The following is a 19104-nucleotide window of genomic DNA, read 5'->3' as shown; positions in this document are numbered from 1 at the left end:
TAGATACCCAGTAGTGGGATTGCTTAATTGAATGATAGTTCTATTTTTAGTTTTTTAAAAAAATCCATCCTCTTTTAGTTTAAATATATTTAAACATATCATGATTTACGCAACAGAACTTATTTTTATTTTAACAAATATTTATGGAGAAATTACAATTTTACAGACATGCATTGGATTTGTTCATATGACTTTGAGCCACACCCATAGGTTGTAACCTTGTGGTACTGAGAATCAAATGGAAGATAAAAAGACTAATCAAGTAATAGTACACATAATTATACAGTTAGAGAGATGATAAGTGATATGATGGGAAATCAAGTGTGACTTGTGAAAATAAAGCACTAGCATCTGACATTATGGATAGTTCAAAAAGATTTATTCTGAACTCTGAAGATGAGTAAGAATGAATTTGGCAATGAATGTGGAGCAACTGCTTTGAATAGTAGGAACATGTTCAAATACACTAAGGAGAACAAAAATTTGACAGAGGGAAGGAATAGCACAAGGCCAATCTGATTCTACCACAGGAATTGATGGAAATAATGGCTAAAGACTGCAAAGAAAAAGCATAGCTTGATATTAATATTTTTATTGGTCTGAAGGATTGTAGATTTTGTCCAGAAGGCAAACTAAATTATTTTAAAATATTTTAAATGAGAGACTAATGTGATATATTTTTTCTTTTTAAATGAGCCTTATGGCTGCACTATAGTCAGATAATAATAAAGATGAACATTGAAAGAACTGGTAGGAAGTCACCAAAGAAGACCAGAGACAGAAGACACAGGTAACTCAAAATAGGGAAGATGAGGTAGAGATAGAGAAGAGTGGTCACATTTAAGTGGATAATTTTGAAAGGAGTTAGTAATAAACTATATAGCGGGTAAGACTTGAACAATAAATATCAAGAGATACTTCAATTTTCTATCTTATTCAGTTAGAATTTTGTTCTGTTTTCACTATATTTTTACACAAAAGTATAGAGCTGGAAGACATGCTTTTTTTTTAAGTAATTAGGGCATAGACATAATAAAATATGGATTTGACTAAACAGCATGGGCTAGAGCCAAGGGTGGGAAGAAATGAATGCCCAGTTTCGAACTGTAACAGGTAGGGTAGAAAGCATCAAAACAAAACTGAAATGTGGCCAGTATAAAAACTGGTAAGTCTAATATCACAAAAGCAAGAAATAAGTAGTGTTTCAGTTAAGAGGGGTTGTAAACAATGTGAATTATAGCAAAAGGATTAAGTAAAATGGGTTTGAAAATGTCCACTGAAATTAGAGATAATAGGGAAAGCCATTGCTATGGAGCGATGAAGGTGAGTCAGCCACCTGTGAATTGAATAGAATTGCAGCCCTCTGGATTTCTTCAAAATAGAAAATAAAATTATGAATGTATCACAAAAGTCATTATTTTCTACGTGTGGGTTGATTGAAATTATCCTCTGAAGTAAAAATTTATACTTGCCTAAATATTACCAGGTATTCCTCAGTAGCTTACAACCTTAAAAAAAAGTAAGAGTATTTTGCACAAATGTTTACTTCTGAGATTAAAATGAAAGATTACTCAGGTTCACATATGTTTAATTTATTTCTCAAGGCAATTTGAAATCCAATAATGCTTTTTTTCCAAAATGCTGATTCATTTTTAAGTTATATTTGTTTCCATGTTCATTGTTTTGTCTTTCAAATAAAATTTTACACAGAACATAAGAAATAGATTATTTACCGGTAAGGTAATGGTTAAAATTACACCAAAGATACTTTAGAAAAATAAAACTTAGAAAAAATAAAATTTGATACTGAAATTCATTCAGCTTTTAAGACTTAAATGACTACATGAGCCAGTCTGCATGATTTCTTTCTCTTTTTTAAAAAATTAAATTACATAACATAAGATCTGTTTAGATTACATGTTATTAAAAATTTATTTTTCAGTTGGCTAATATAGCAGTCTGTTACTGAATTACTTATTCTAACTAAAGTCTTTTATTATGAATTAGCAATTTAAGTCTATTTCAAAAGTTTAATAATATACACATTTGTATATTTTATTTTCTATATACAACTAAAGCCAAATAACATTTACTTCTCTCTCCTTACCATTTTCTCTTACAATTTTTCAGTCTATCACTGAGAAATTATTTTTTCATCCACAAATGGAATAAGTAGACAGTCAAACACATTAAGGCGATTTCCTCCCATTCTTGAAAGAAAAGATCAGAATACAATCCTTTCTATGATCATTTACAACTTACATTTATTACATATTGTCAAATTTAAAAAATTTAATTTACAAAAAATAATTCTAGTCCTTAAAATTAAGAGTCTAAGAATACAGTCGTGAAATGTACTGATCTTTATTATGTTTATATTTGAGATATATTGTTCAGGATTCAATTTATATTTGGGATGTAACCAGGCACAGTGGCTCAAGCCTGTAATCCCAGCACTTTGGGAGGCCAAGGCGAGAGGACTGCCTGAAGCCAGGAGTTTGAGACTAGCAAAAAAAAAAAAAAAAAATTTAGCTGGGCAAGGTGGTATGCATTGTAGTCCCAGCTACTCAGAAGGCTGGGCAGGAAGATCGCTTGATCCCAGTACTTCAAGGTTACAGTGAATATGATCCTGCCACTGCACTTCAATCTGGGAGATAGAGTAAGACCCTGTCTCAAAAATAATTCACTGAAAATAATAAATATATTCAAGATGTATCCTGAAACAAAAGTATTCAGGAGTATTCTAAGGTACTCAGCACTGGAAGTAGATAAAGAAAGGAAAGAAGTTTTTAAGGCCAGACGTGGTGGCTCACGCCTGTAATCCCAGTACTTTGGGAGGCCGAGGCTGGCAGATCACAAGGTAAGGAGATCGAGATCATCCTGGCTAGCACGGTGAAACCCCGTCTCTACTAAAAATACAAAAAATTAGCCGGGTGTGGTGGCAGGCGCCTGTAATCCCGTCTACTCGGGAGGCTGAGGCAGGAGAATGGAGTGAACCCAGGAGGCAGAGCTTGCAGTGAGCCGAGGTGGTGCCACTGCACTCCAGCCTGGGCAACAGAGTGAGACTCTGTCTCAAAAAAATAAATAAATAAATTGAAAAAAAGAGTAACTTGAGCCCCTAGAATTTATTACATCAAAGGATATAGGAATGCTTCCCAAAGATGGAGGTATGGGTCATACAGGAGATAGAGCCTGCCTGGAGCCAAGGTGGGTTCCAAATGAAAGTCGGTCCAGACAGGCATTAGTATCCCAACAGTGAAAATATATGTGAAGCAGAAAACTGGGAAAATTCCAGGGACTGAAGGAAGAAGGGAACCAAAGGACATACAGCTGATAATTTAAAATAAAGGAATTTCAGAGTCTGCAAAAGTTCCCACAGAGAAAATAATGTACTACTAAGGGTTTGCTATACCCAGAGAATGTTAAAGGAACTTACTGCACTTATAGTCACCAGCCAAAGAAGAAACTTCCTGATGTCTCCCTTACCTGCAACACAATTAGAAATAAATAAGGAAAAAAACCCTCATAATATTAATACATATGTTTGGATTTAAAGAACTGGGCTGACATAAGACATTTTAATGAGAGAAAAACATACAAATTTTATTTAATATTTTTTATGTGGACATAGGAGCATATAGGGAAAATGAAGACCTAGTAAAGTTAAAACTGACTATAACCTAGTCTTAAAACTGACAGCTTATATACATTTTTAAACAAAGAATGAAAAATTTGTGGAGAAATGACAAGACAAGGAAATGGTACTTATGCTTTGGGAGGTGCTAAAGTGCGGGAAAATGACTAGGAAATACATGGAGGAAACTAAGGAAAAATGAGAGTTATTTTAGTAGGTTTGTTTATATAGATCCATTTTGAGGTGACTCCTAGTCTCCAGTGAAAAGAATATTCTTCTCTTTCTGGTACAGGAAGGACATCTTTCTCATAGATAACTTTATGACCTGCTTTTAGGTAGAAAGGGAGAAGTCAGAGAGCCCTTCCTGCCTCTGCTGTTTCTCAAGTGCCTTCAACTGAAAATAATCAATACGCCAAAGTGCAATACTCTGTGGTGGCATGTTTTGAACCTCTTTAATAGTTAGAAAATATAGAGAACTAAAAATAATAAATGTAAAATATATTTATTATTTATATTTATGCTTCTAGGTATCAAGTAGCAGGAAAAATATTTTATAAGTGAATACATTTTAAAGAGGTAAGGGGAAAAAGTGGTAATAGAGAAACTACGGTAGAACATCAATATTGACAGTATCAATTAACCCTTTCTGTATCCAGACCCTTTAAAATGTAACATTGTAGTGCCTTCCCCACTGTAATGATGTTGACCATGTGACTTGCCATGGGCAATGGGAAGATATGAGAAGTAACACTAGTAGAGACTTCTTAAAAGCTTTTCCCTATTTATGCTTTCACTCTTGTCTTCTGCCATTACCATGAGTAGAACATGCACAATATCTTAGACATTTCAGGGTTCTGTAAGAAAAATACTGTAGACCGGGCAGCTTAAACACCAGAAATTTATTTCTCACAGGTCATGAGTCTGGAAAGCCCAAGATTGAGGTGCTAGCAGATCCAGCATTGTAAAAGTCCACTTCCTGGCTTGCAGATGACTCTCTTTTCATTGAATCGTCACTTAGTGGAGAGCAGGGAGAGGAAGCAAGCTCCCCTGTCTCTTATTATAAAGGCATTAATCGATTCACAAGGACTTCACCCTCTTAATCTAATTACCTTCTAAAGGCCCCACTTCCTAATACTGTAACATTACAGGGTTAGGGTTTCAGCAACAATTTTAAGGGGACACAAACATTCAGTCCATGACACACAAGCTAACCCATCATTCCCAGTAAGAGGAAGAGACGCTAGAGATGTGGATCAGAGCTGAGTCTTCCTAGTGGTCCAGGCCAAGGCTATCTAAGATCAACCAAATCTGTTCAACCTCCAGACAGGTGAGCAAGCCCAGGCATGATCAGCAGAGACAAGGAGATAACCCAGGACTGACCCAGCAAGTACATCCTCAATCAGTAAAGTCTAGCTGAAGTTAGCTAAAGTTCACCGAATGCTGCAGATTCATGAGACATCTATCTATCTATCTATCTATCTATCTATCTATCTATCTATCTATCTATTTTCTATCTATCTATATGTCTATGTATCAGGTATGTTTAGAGGTTAGTTGTTATTGTAATAGATAACCAGAGGTTTATCACTTTAAGTAGCTTTAATTGGAAAAGAAGAAAGATGGAAAAATGTGCTAAACATCCTACTGAGGATGTTAGAAAAATAACAAGATAGTAATATCTCATATAATACAAGTAAAGATATGTGGCAAAATAAAAATAGAAATTAAAGAAAAATATATATAATAGAGACAACCATCAGAACAATGCTGGTTCTTCACCAAAACTAATGCAGCTGACACCCTTTTGCCAATATTATAAAGGTAGAAAATGTGGAGACAAAAAAATACAAATTAAAATAGGGATATGGCAACATATTAAATACCACGGAAATTTTCAATTTTCAAATGGAATAGTATGAATAGCCTTTTTATTTTACGTATAAATTATTACACACAAATTAGAGAACAGGAAAGTTATACAAATTCTATTTTCCATGAAACTAGGAAACCTGTGTTCCTCCCAAAACACCACTATGTAGCAACTGGTTATACTTATCATTGTTTAAACATGAGGAAACCTGAAACGGCCAGCACTGAACTGGATAAATGAGTGTCAGCAGCTTAGGAAAATATCCCAGAGATATTGGTCTACCATTAAATGGAAGCCAACATTTCTGAGGAGAGGGTAGGAAAAATCTGTAATTAGAGACAGTTAACAACATTTCCAAAGTGGAAGTCAAAAGCACATAATTGCAGCTTCTCTTAATAAAGAATACTGTTGACTTGGGGGAAAAAAAAACAGAACTAAAACAGAGTCCACCCCAATAAGGTAGCCACTAGCCTCATGTGGCTCAACATTTAAAATATTGCTAATCTAAGTTGACAAGTGCTATAAGTATCAAATATACACCATATTTCAAAAACTTACAACAAAGAAAAAGATATCAAACATATCATTAATAAGTATATTTTGATTAGGTATTGAAATTATAATATTTGTGATACAATAGACTGAATAAAGCATATTAAAATTTATTTTACTTGTTTTGTTTTTACTTTTTTAATAGGCTACTAGAAAATTTAAAAGTAACACATGTAGTTTTCGTTTGTGGCTCATATTATATGACACTATGGAAGGAAGAAATTGTAGCCTTAAGATAAATGCAACCATAAACAGACAAATTGATATATTTTTGCAACTTAAAAGAACAACAACAAAAGTGTAAGACAAAAACACCAAATGTAAGTATATAAAAAATTTTAAAACATTAGATTTGTGTATATAATAAAAATATACATATAAGGATATAAAATTAGAAGCTACCAATTAGAAGATATTGGCAAGCATGCAACTCATAAAGGATTGGTATCCAAAATAAATAGAAACAGAACTCAAGATAAAATATGAGAAAAATAACCCAATGAAATAGAACAATGAGCAAAGAAACATGAAATGGTCGGTAAGCATATTAAAAAGTCACTTAAAACCAACAGTAATTAAAGAAATAAAAATTCAAGTTGGCTACTCTTTGCTGTCCAACAGCTTGCCCAGAGTTCAAAGTGAAATGAAAAATCATAGGAATTTTGATTCTCCACAAAAACTAATGCAACAGACACCCTTTTGCCAATATTATAAAGGTAGAAAATGTGAGCACAAAAAATAAAAATTAAAATAGGAATATAGCAACATATTAAGTCATCATGGAAATTTTCTATTTTAAAATGGAATAGTATGAATAGTCTTTTTATTTCATGTATAAATTATTACAAAATAATAACAAAATCATAAGATTTTTCATTTCACTTTGAACTCAGGGCAAGTTGTTGGATAGCAAAGAGTAGCCAATTTAAATTTTAGAATGCCATTGTTTAATCTACCATTAGAATTTACCATTGTTTAAAAGATTTTGATATCTGTAAATTTTCTCTGAATAACAGTACTGCAATAGAACTGTTATCCATAAATTATGAACATAGAAGGGAAATTATCACTGAAGAGATAAAAATTTAAAAATCAACTCTTTTTCATAGTTTTATGGAGTTTAGCCTTACAGGCTAACATTTTATTTTAATAAAAACCACAATGAGATACCACTTTATACCTGTTAGCATTTTATGTGGGTCAGCATCAATAATGAAATTAGCAACATATGTCTAGAGATTTCTAGGCACATGATGCTGAATGTAAAGAGGAGGTACAGCATCCTACCAAATAATTTAGATTTTTTTAAATCTAGAGATTTCACTGGCCAAGGGCATGTGCTGATGTTGAGGAATTGAAGACAAGAGTAAAAGACATAACATAAATGGGAATACTTTTTCTGAGCATCCTTTGATTCAATTATATTTTCAACACTGTGTCCTTTCATGTTTTTTGTTGTTGTTGTTGTTTTCTGTTTGCTTTGCTCCCAACGGAGTGCACAAATTAATGGATGTGCAATAAACTACCATTATGAGAGATGGGAGAAAAATATAGAGCTCTGACTTTTTTTATCAAGGGGCTTATAAGACATAGATATCCATACATGAAGCTATCAAAAATCCTAGGTAAAAAGAGAGATTATAAACAAATTCATGCTTATGCTAATACATTCCTCAAACCACAGGGCAAGATACGCTATGGTAGTTCAAGGAAATAATAGGCCAGGTGCAATGACACATGCCTGTAATTTCAGCTCCTGGGTAGTGGGGAAAGGAGAATCACTTTGAGCCCAGGAGTTTGAGTCCAGCCTGAACAACACAGTGAGACCCCAACTCAAAAATAAATAAATAAATAAATAAATAAATAAATAAATAAAAGCACAAAGAAATGGTTTCTTCTAGGCCTTCCTCTAAGAATTTTCTGTTTGTCCTTCTAGGCAGTGACCTATGTCTTGAGAACTGTCCAGTTAAATTGTCATAGATTAGAACATGCACAGAAATGGGCACTGTTATCATGTAAAGTTAAATGGACTTAGGTTTGCTTTTACATTTAGTCCAAGGCATTTTGTAGTTGCTGAGGTTCTTACTGAAAAGGGTGTTCTCAACTCCACCAACTTAGTAACTTGAAACATGTCCAAAAATTGCCTTCACAAATTTCAGTATGTTGTTTTTCCATTCATGTTTCTTCTTCCAGTGTAATAAATACCTCTATTCTTAGGTAAGTCCTTTCATTTTCCTTTCTCCTGTTGATTTCCATGTGTATATATGTATGCTTGACTACATATCAATTATATTAAAAAGTAAATGTATTATTTTGTTAGAAATCAATAGAAAAGCCTTACATTTGCTAATACCTGCTGACAAAAAAAGAATAATACATTATGTGTCTTTTAATGTTAAAACTGGTAAAATTATTATCTGGCCTAAATATGCATGATATAATCTTTAATATGTCAGAATCGTTTATTTATTTATTTATTTATTTATTTATTTATTTATTTTGAGACAGAGTTTCACTCTTGTTGCCCAGGCTGGAGTGCAGTGGCACAATCTCGGCTCACTGCAACCTCTGCCTCCTGTGTTCAAGCGATTCTCCTGCCTCAGCCTCCTGAGAAACTGGGATTACAGGTGCCACCATGCTGGGCTACTTTTTTTCTGTGTGTATTTTTAGTAGAGATGGAGTTTCACCATTTTGGCCAGGCTAGTCTCAATCTCCTGACCTTAGGTGATCTACCTGCCTCGGCCTCCCAAAATGCTGGGATTACAGACATCAGCCACCGCGCCCAGCCCCAAATCGTTTATATAAAAACCCTGAGGTTACACATATTCTGAAATTTGGAATGATTCAAATTTGAATGATAGTCGATGCATGGACTATATTTTATAATATTTCCATCTGGTTCTAAGGTAACACCATATAGTTACAAAAATTACAATTACTAAAGTTAAATAGTCACTCTACTTGCAATAAAAATCACAAATTGTTTGTGTTCAGCTAGAGTCAAATCATATAGTAGTAACACATTAATAAATGATGTAGCAGAAAAATACAGATTAGAAATATTCTAATTCTTCTTAATTCAAAGAAAATGCCAATGTCTACATTCATCTATCATCTATTAATATCTATCTATTAATCCATCCATCAATCCATGTACATGTAATATATGTTCGTCATATCAAATTGTTTGGAAATCTTAGAGAACAAGATGTGAATAAATGTAAAAAAGTTCAGTGCAATGCAAATCAAAACCACAATGAGATATCACTTCACACCAGTTAGGATGGCTATTATTAAGAAGACAAGAGACAACAAGTGTTGGAGAGGATGTGGAGAAAAGGGAATTCTTGCACACTGTTGGTGAGAATGTAAATCAATGCAGCCATTATGGAAAAGGTATGATGTTCCTTAAAAAAATTAAAAACTGTGTTACCATGTAATCTAGCAAGCCCTCTTCTGGGTATATCTTCCAAGCAAATCAAAGTAGCCACTCATAGAGATATCTGTGCTCATGTTGTTTATTGCAACATTATTCACAATGGCCAAGATATGGAAACAGCCTCAGTGTTCATTGACAAATGAATGGATAAAAAATTATGGTATGTATTATACAGTGGAATTTTATATAAGCCATAAAAAGGAGAAATCTCGACATTTCTGACTATATGAATAAACCCAGAAGACATGCTAAGTTAAATAAGGCAGACACAGAAAAACAAATCATGTATAATGTTACTTACATGTGAAATCTGAAAAGTCAAACTTATAGGAAAAGGAGTAGTATGGTGGTTGCCAGGAGATCTGGGTTGAGAAATATGAGGAGATATTGACCAGAGGGTACCAACATTCAGTTTTAAGAAGAACATGATATGGGGATATAATATGCAGCATGTATGGTGGTGAGTGTATTAATTTGATTGTGATGATTATTATACAATGTACACCTTGAATATATTCAGCCTTTACTTGTGAACTAGATATCTTAAAGTTTCTCTGAAAAGAAACAGAATCAACCTAAGTCTTCATTAACCAATGAATGGATAAAGAAATTTTGGTATAGATACAAGCATACACACAGTATTCACTCTTATAAAAGAAGAAAATCATGACTTTTGCAACAACCTAGATGAATCTAAAGAACATGATGCTAAGTGAAATAATTCAGACACAGAAAGAAAAATATGGCATGATCTAGCTTATATTTGGAATTGAAAAATAAAACAGTAGAATACATAGAAACAAATGTACAATGGTGGTTACCAGGAATGTGGGGGCAGGAACTGGGGAGAAGATGAAGGGAACAAACTAGCAGATATGTTGGATGAATAAGTCTGAAGGTCTAATGAACAGCATGAAGACCATAGTTAATAATGTTTGATATGGTTTGGATATGTGTCCCCTCCAAATCTCATATTGAAATATGATCCCCACCGTTGAAGGTGAGGCTTAGTCAGGGGTGTTTGTGTCATGGGGGCGGATCCCTCATGAATGGTTTGGTGCTTTCCTCACATGTGTTCTCACTCTATGAGTTCATGTGAGATCTGGTTGTTTAAAATAGCCCAGAACCTCCTCTCTTTCTTGCTTAATCTCACCATGTGACACTCCACCATGACTGTAAACTTCCTGAGGTCCTCACTAAGAGCTGATGCCAGCACTATGCTTCTTGTAGAGTCTGTAGAACTGTGAGCCAAAATAAACCTCTTTTCTTTATAAGTTACCCAGTCTCAGGTACTCCTTTATAGCAATGCAAATGGACTGACATGATGTGGTATTATATATTGGAAATGTGCTAAAGAGTAGATTCTAAGTGCTCTTCCCACACAGACACAAAAAATATAACCTATGTGAGATGGTAGAAATGTTAACTGACCATTGTAACCAGTTTATCAAAACATCATGTTGTACACATTAAATGTATACACTATAAAGATAACTAAATATTAATCTATGTGATAAATTTCTTAAATTACTTTGCCAAAAGAAAAAAAAATACTTTCCACAAAAATCTGCTTGCTTTCTTTTATCAGTCACTGATTCTATTAAGGCACACAATGTTTCCTCTTTTAACCTGGCTACCTGGAAATGGAGAGATAAATTTTGCTCTTGATCACAATAAATAATTAATTCCACCCATAGACAGTATTTTCCTGCCTTTCTTCTAATTAGATTTTGAACAAATTTTGTATTTTAACTGGCCTACTTCACATATGTTTTAATATTACATGTTACTTCAAACTAGATTGGGAACTAGTTTCTCTATGAATCATAAGTGAATAAATAAATAAATGAGAGAATTAATTTACAAATATCCATATCAAAGTTCATTAACAAGTTTGGATAAACAGCAACATTACATACAAACTGCACTAATTAAAAAGGTTAATAATGTCTAGCACTTGATGAAATTAACATTGAGCCAAATCTGACCTTTGAATTATAGATTTCTTACCTTCTGTTTCCTAGAGAATTAGCATTTTTATAATCGAGCACATTTTTCTTATTGAATTAACCAAGAAATGTTGGTAATATATAGAAATATACACAGTTTGCCTCAGAGCCATCACATTTAATGTAAGCAAAGTGGCAGCAGATTATGTTAATTCATATAGAGACCAAGAAAAGTCTTGTACACATAGTTTAAGAAGTTCCTCTTGAGAACGTTAATTTACATATTCATGTTCAGTGGCTGAATTAATGGAGAAACAATGCATACATTTAATTTTAGCCTAGAAGAGATATATAAAATATATTACGCTCTGGTATGTTTCTAGAGAAACTTATAATTTTGTCCCTTAAGTACATTACAAATATTGAACTCACTTGTTCCCTGTCAGCTCTGGAATAATAGCACAGCCCCATGCCTATCCCATCTCCTCCTTTGCAACAAAACAGGACTTCACAGCCAGATTGTTTAGTACAATCCGCTACTCCACTGCACAGTAGCTGTGTGATCTTGGACAGGCTGGTTGTCCTAAGGCTTTATTTTACATCTGCAATCAACACATGATATAGTAGTAGATAATAAATATATCACTTTATACAGTTCTTGAAAAATACTAAGTGCCAAATTAAAATTAGCACTAACACAATACAGTTTTTCTTCTTCTGGGACCAATAATAGTAATGCTCACAGAAAAAGCAAATGATGGCAATTAATTTAGTGATTTTAGTAATGTCTTTTAGGGGACTATGCTTTCAGCCAAGTAAATAGCAAAGAATACCTGACTCATACAATCAAGTCAGAATTCAAGAATATATAGGGTCCATCTAGCTTGTACCAGACACAATAGTAAATGGGCAGAAGTTGTGTTTTCTTCATTTAACTTTTCATTAGGGAAGATAAAACAGACATTAAATATTTGCATGAGCAAGAAGATAAGACGGAGAGTGTTGGGACACACCTACCAATTACCAATGGCTTGATAAAAATGCAGTAGCTGTGGTACCAGAAGATAAATATAAATGAACTAAAGAGAGAGAGAAAAAAAAAAACTCAAACAGGCAGAACACCAAAGATGATGTATAAATGGCCGACAAACACATGAAAAAATGTTTACTATCACTAATCATCAGAGAAATGTGTGGAAAAACCACAATGAGACATCACTGCAGACCCATTAGGATAGCTACTATCAAAACAAAACCAAATGAAAAACAGATGATAGCAAGTGTTGCTGAGGATGTGGTGAAATTGGATCCATGACGCACCAATAGTGGGATTGTAAAATGGTGCAACTGCTATGAAAACCAGTAGGGAGACTCCTCAAAAGTTTAAAAATAGACTACCATGTGACTCAGAACTCCAACTTCTGGGTATATACACAACAGAACTAAAGCAAAGTCTTGAAGAAATATTTGCATACACCGTATTTATCACAGCACTATTCACAAGTGCCAAAAGGTAGAAGCAACCCAAATGTCCATCAACAGATGAATGAATAAATAAAATATGACATATAGGCTGGGCGCGGTGGCTCATGCCTGTAATCCAAGCATTTTGGGAGGCCGAGGAGTGTGGATCACCTGAGGTCAGGAGTTTGAGACCAGCCTGGCCAACATGTTGAAACCCTGTCTCTACTAAAAACACGAAAGTTAGGCAGGCGTGGTGGCACGTGCCTGTAATCCCAGCTACTTGGAAGGCTGAGGTAGGAGAATCACTTGGACTCCAGCAGGGGTTGCAGTGAGCCAAGATCATACCACTGCACTCCAGCCTGGGTGACAGAGTGAGACTCTGTATCTATCTATCTATCTATATATATATATATATATATATATATATATATATATATATATGATATATACATACAATGGAATATTATTAAGTCTTAAATACGAAGTCATATGCTACAACATAGATGAACCTTGAGAATATTATGCTAAGTGAAATAAACCAGTCAGAAAAAGACAAATACTGTACGATTCCACTTATATGAGGTATATAATCGAATCAAATTTGTAGAAACAGAAAATCGAACAGTGGTTACCAGGGATTGGGAGAAGGGGCAAAATGGGAATTGTTTAATGGGTGCAGAGTTTCATGTTTAGAAAAGGAAAATTTCAAGGGATCTGTTTCACAACAGTGTGAATATATTAACACTATTATACACTTTTAAAAGGTTAAGATGGTAAATTGTGTGTTGTATTTCTTTACAATAATAGTAATAACAATAATAAAACCAGTAACAAAAATATTGTAAGTCCATAGAAGCAAGATAGACTTCTACCACCCAAAATTTGTTCATTTTACGACTACTGACACCACCCATGCACTAGGAAGGTATGAAAGGTTTATAACTCACATAATAATGAGGCTTTCTGGGAAAAGCAGGGTAGATTTAAAAGCATGTCCAAGAATGGCATGAGAGAACAGGAAAAGAAGACCAGTTTGGTGTCTTACGGTGGCTAGAGAGTAGAGCAGGCTGAGGATTCTCTCATGTGGGCCTGGGCTTGCTTGGTTTGTACTTTGTGACACTGACAAAGAAAGAGGCTTTTCTTTGTTTGGTTAAACTTTCTCTGTGGAGCAGAGGGGAAGGAGGAATGATAGAGTTCGAAAGTCATTAGCAGCCAAAAATCAAAAAGAGGGTCAGATTATTACAGTTCATGATTGTTACAGACTTACAATTCATGGTGTGACAGATGATTGAAATATCCCATGCTTCATTTAATTAAATTTGAGCTTGCTTAATTAAGCCATTGTGGCGTTCTATGATGCTAAGCCATAAGTGAGGTAAAATGTTCGTTGAATGCTTCGATTATAATTTCTTCATTTTAGGTTTGATAGTTCATCTTGTATCATGGTTTTACATATGGAAATACATGTGAGACTTTATGTTTAGCAAGTGACCATGCTGAACTTGCAGGACAATGCTTTTATGACCTATAGCATTTGGGCAGCTAGGTGCAGAGGGTCATGAGTTCAGGGCTGATTAGATCCTCTGTTTCCAGGACAGTCCAGTAGCAGCTAGCAATTGCCACTCTAATGAGAAATAGCATGGGACTCAGGAAGGCAAATTGAGGCTGAAAATCTGCTAAAAATAGGCACTAAATAAAAAAAAAATGGCTAAATCTCTGACTGCAATGTATTTACCTGCTGGTGATTTAATGGTGTCAATAACTTCAGCAATAATGGGAATGGGGTTTTAATGGGTGTGTGAGTCCATTTGCATTGCTATAAGGAATATCTGAAACTGGATAGTTTATAAAGAAAAGAGGTTTGTTTGGCCCGTGGTTCTGCAGACTGTACAAAAAACATAGTTCCGGCATCTGCTTCTGGTGAGGGCCCCAGTAAGCTTACAATCATGGTGGAAGGTGAAGGAGAGTCGGCCTGTTACATGGTGAGAAAGGGAACAAGAGGCAGAGTGAGGAGATACCAGGCTCTTTTAAACAGCCAGATATGGCATGAGCTGATAGAGTGAGAACTCACTCATTACCGGGAGGATAGCACCAAGCCACTCATGAGGGATCTGTCTTCATGACTCAAACACCTCTCATTAGGCCTACCTCCAACATTGGAGAGCACATTTCAACATGAGATATGGAGGAGTCAAAACATCCAGACAATATTAGCATGTTGGGCCACAGAATTAATGTTTTGATAATCTGCTACGAAGCAGCATTCATTTTCCCAAGTGCAAGATCAGACCAGATTGGGCTGTTAAATGGAAAAACAGTAACAATAATCACCTCTTCTCTAAATAAGTCTTGTGTAATGAGTTTCATTTTTGAAGACTTTAAATTTCTATTATGCTGTATTAACAATTTTGCCCAGGGAAAGGCCCATGGGGTCCCTTTTATTTAAGTCAATTGTAAGTGCCAAGTCTTAATTAATTTTCATTTTTTATTCATTGATTTAGAGCATCAGTCCCCACCACAATACATTTCAAGGCAATGGGTGCTGTGACTATCGGGAATTGAGGAAAGACAATTGTTCTAATAGTTACTTGAAGCTTACCTATTTATTGTCTATTTTATATGCAGTACATCTCTAAAATTATAGTGGCATTTTATTTAAATTCAGTAGGATTCATAGATAAAACTTGATTTGAGCTTCAGTATTCATAAAGGCCATGAAAATTTGCTAGTAAGTGCATTTCAGCAGATGTTAAAGTTCATTCAAAACCTATGTTGTAATGGCAAAAGCTAATCAGTGTTTTTTAATCTTTTTGTTATATAAATTAATTTAATAAAATTTAAATTTCTAATTGGGTCAAATCATGGACATCTATTTCAGTTTTTGTTTCTTCTCTCTGCATCCAATGGGAAATAGGGTTCTCCCTATGCTGCTCATAATTATAAATTTCATCCTCTAGTGAAGCTTAACTTTGGCAATGATTATTTTATGGGGTTTTAGGACCCAGGCTTAAATTGGTCTTGAATTTAATCCCTTGAGTTTACCATGGAGGTGTCATGGGTGTTTTTTCCTAAAACCCTGAGAAGTGGTATTTTTATTTCAACAAAGGAATAGTGATCAGCTACAGAAAATTTATTGAGTAGAGTCCTACTGAGCCATCTGCTTTTAGGAGAGTGATTTCAGTATGTCACATAGTAACGGTTTTTCCTCTCCAGGAGCAGAAATCTAATGAGACTACATATTGTACAGCCTGTCACTCTCTACCCTGAGAAGACCAAAGAGTGAGGGACTGATGCTTGGTTGAGACACACAATCAACAGTTACAGAGTTGTGTTGCTCCTTCGAGCCTAGCATTAGTCAGATTTACATTGAAGCAGAGACAAACTATTCAATCTGAGACATACAGATAGAGATAGAGGCACATGGCCCAAAGTCACTTCAAGGGGGGCCTCAATCCCACATCTTGTCCCTAAACCCCAATTATAACTTCTGATTTAGGTCAGGACGAATGACTGTAGAACTCAGCAAATACGGAAAAAAGCAACACAGAACAAAGCTTGTCAGCAGGCAGCAATAAAACTCAAGAGCATGCTAACCAGCAAGCAGCAGAGCTAGTTAGCAAGTCAAAGCGAAACAAAAAGGCCCCCAGTTGTAGTGGTCATTGCCTGAACACTTATTTTTTTGAGACTGAGTTATCCTTTTGTCCCCTAGGCTGGAGTGCAATGGCGCAATCTCGGCTCACTGCAACCTCTGCCTCCCAGGTTCAAACAATTCTCCTGCCTCAGCCTCCCAAGTAGCTTGGGTTATAGGCACCTGCCACTACGCTTGGATAATTTTTGCATTTTCAGTAGATACGGGGTTTCATCATGTTGGCCAGGCTGGTCTCGAACTCCTGACCTCAGGTGATTTGCTCACCTTGGCCTCCCAAAGTTGCAGAGGCAGAATGGGCCTCCCCACCCAAAATTTGGTTCAGATATCAAGACTAACCTACAACACACATACCAAGAGGGTATGAAAAGGTTTATTACTCACATAGTGAAGTTTTCTGGGGAGAGCAGGGTGGGCTCCTCATCAGGTCATAGAATGTCAGGAGAGAGCAAGGAAAAGAGACTGAGTTGGAGTCTTTTGTCCCTAAACCATACTCTTGTCCTGAAATCCCAATTATAGGGTGTGAGGGTGGGATGACATGGGGCTGGGGTTAAGATTTCCACTCACAGCTTGATCGAGACCATCCTGGCTAACACAGTGAAACCCCGTCTCTACTAAAAATGCAAAAATATTAGCTGGGCATGGTGGCGGGCGCCTGTAGTCCCAGCTACTCGGGAGACTGAGGCAGGAGAATGGCGTGAACCCAGGAGGCGGAGCTTGCAATGAGCTGAGATCGTGCCACTGCACTCCAGCCAGGGCAACAGAGCGAGACTCCGTCTCAAAAACAAAAAAAAGATTTCCACTCACAGGTTGATTGATGTTGTGTGGTCTGAATTTCCCACCGGTGTTAAAAAGGAGAGCATTCCCATGCTTTCTTATCAACTTGCCCAGATGCAGCCTGAAGGGAAAGAAAACTGGTAGGATTTGAAAGCTGCTAGCAATTGAACAGAAAAATGTGGTCAGACTATTACAAAGATCATGACCAAAGGCCCTGAGGCCAGTGAAAACATACAAATTTGAAGGAATTAAAATTGTTGCTGAGTGGTAGTGATATGGTTTGGCTGTGTCCCCACCCAAGTCTCATCTTGAATTGTAACTCCCACAATTCCCATGTGTCGTGGGAGGAACCCAGTGGGAGGTGACTGAATCATGGGGGCGTGTCTTTCCTGCACTGTTCTCCTGATAGTGAATGAGTCTCACAAGATCCGATGGCTTTAAAAACTGGAATTTCCCAGCACAAGTGCTCTTTGCCTGCAGCCATTCACCTAAGATGTGACTTGCTCCTCCTGGCCTTCCACCATAATTATGAGGTCTCCCAAGCCATATGGAACTGTAAGTCCAATAAAGCTCTTTCGTTCATAAATAGCCCAGTCTCAGGTATGTCTTTATCAGCTGTGTGAAAATGGACTAATACAGGCAGAAACTAAGTTAAAAATAAAAAGGGAAGGATATAGTGAAACAGGCTACATATTGCCAAGACTGGACAGGAACTCCTAGGATCAAGTGATCTTCCTGCCTCAACCTCCTGAATAGCTGGGATTATGGGTGCATGCCACCGTGCCCAGCTTATCTTATGCCTTTCTTTACAAGAAGTTAAAACATCTATTCTTTGACATGAAAATATAATGGAGAAATTAGTATCAGAAATGTGTAAGAATATACTTTGTCTATTCTTGGTACATATTTTATGCTAGCTATATGAAAATAATGTTATTTACTCTTCCTACTTTCTGAACAGAAAGCTCTCAGCGTACTCAGGCACAAAAGAAAGTCAAATAACTGTTCCAGTATAATCCTGCTAACTTGTAGCTATTTTATTAATTCTAGTTCCATTTATTTCTATTTGGTTGGTTGTATAATTTCTATAAGTTTTCATTTAAATAATACATATCAATAAATTGGGTGTATGTCCTTGTAATACACATACACAGAGAAAATTCTGAAATTTGCACAGCAAGATAAATACAGCATTTTAGGTCAATTTAAAATATTTATTTTATAATGGCAAGTAGAATTTGCCAACACATTCCAATTAAAAACTCAAAATATCTATTAGTTGAAACTGGTGTTTTATGTATAACAGTCTTGTTGAAAAAAAGAAGCAGAATCCAAACTAGTTATATAAACAGAGATCATTTAAAGCAGGGATTTGGTTATATGAGTGCTAGAGAACTGTAGCTGGCAAAAGGATAAGACGGAGATGAAAGCAGGAAGAAGCTAAGATTCATTCATAGGAGGCAATAAAAGGAATCCAGCACTGGAAGAGGAGGGTCCTGAGGAGCTGGAGCAGACCACTGAGGAGGTGCTACTGCCCAGCTGCTGCTGGTTCCTTTGAGGAGTTGTAAGAAGACTGGTTCTGGGAGTGAAGAAAAATTACTAGCAGCCAGAACCAACTGTTTCTGCAGAAACTAAGAGCCACTGGCCAAGTGACAATCCAGGAACAGCAGGCAAATGGGAAAGGAGCGCTTTGTCTGCCTGCAACCTTCTGATCTCCTCAAAGCACTTGTGCAGTAGAACCTAACTAGGAGTCAACTGGCCAGCAGACATGTA

Source organism: Pan troglodytes, chromosome 4 (genome assembly GCF_028858775.2).
Source record: "Pan troglodytes isolate AG18354 chromosome 4, NHGRI_mPanTro3-v2.0_pri, whole genome shotgun sequence".
NCBI lineage: Eukaryota > Metazoa > Chordata > Mammalia > Primates > Hominidae > Pan > Pan troglodytes.
The sequence above is the reverse complement of the archived record's forward strand: the minus strand, read 5'-3'. Positions refer to the sequence as shown.